The 619-nt window shown below is 47.0% G+C and overlaps 1 protein-coding gene across 1 annotated transcript in view; it reads right to left on the minus strand.

Annotated features, from left to right (window-relative positions):
• Positions 1-619, minus strand: part of MALT1 (mucosa associated lymphoid tissue lymphoma translocation gene 1) — a gene marked incomplete at both ends in the record, with an annotated part of 13,079 nt that overhangs the window by 4,596 nt on the left and 7,864 nt on the right. The gene's annotated exons all lie outside the window — the stretch shown is intronic.

The following is a 619-nucleotide window of genomic DNA, read 5'->3' on the forward strand; positions in this document are numbered from 1 at the left end:
ATTCTGCGAGTTAAATAGGACACCTGGGAAAACTCTTTGGTCTCTGTTCTAACTTATTTCTGGAGCTGTTTATGCAATCTTAGCTTTTAGCAAACCCACAAGAACACTGGCAGCCGGCAGCCAACTCCTCAAAGCCACGTCGGATTTTTTCATACGCTCCCAGCCAGGTCATTCCAGGCCTTTTCCATGCAAGATGCAAAGGTTTTTTGCTCTGTGCATCAATTCTGCCATGCCCTCCTCCAGCCAGCACAGCCACCAGCTCTGTCTGGTGTTTTGTCCCTCAAAATCAAGTTTATGCAAGACAAGGAATGAGCAATCACGTGCGAATCCATGCATGTCAGGAGAAGCAAAGCATTCCAGACCCAACTGGTTAGTCGTTACCCCCGCAGAAGGCACCTCCGGTGCGGTACGTGGAGGAGAGCTTGAAATTAAGGAGCCAGCAATTCGAGATAAGGATTTCTACTTAACCTAGAAACCTGGCAGAAAAAGAAGAGGGCAAAAAATACGGCATCCAGCCTGTTGTGTGATGACCTAAAGCACAATGGTTTTCTCTAGTTTCTGTGCTACATATTTTAGCGTGTAACAGCTTTGTGAGAGATGCGCTTTGCTACTACGTCCC

The sequence above is a fragment of the Buceros rhinoceros genome, unplaced genomic scaffold, assembly GCF_000710305.1.
Source record: "Buceros rhinoceros silvestris isolate BGI_N320 unplaced genomic scaffold, ASM71030v1 scaffold39152, whole genome shotgun sequence".
Taxonomy (NCBI): domain Eukaryota; kingdom Metazoa; phylum Chordata; class Aves; order Bucerotiformes; family Bucerotidae; genus Buceros; species Buceros rhinoceros.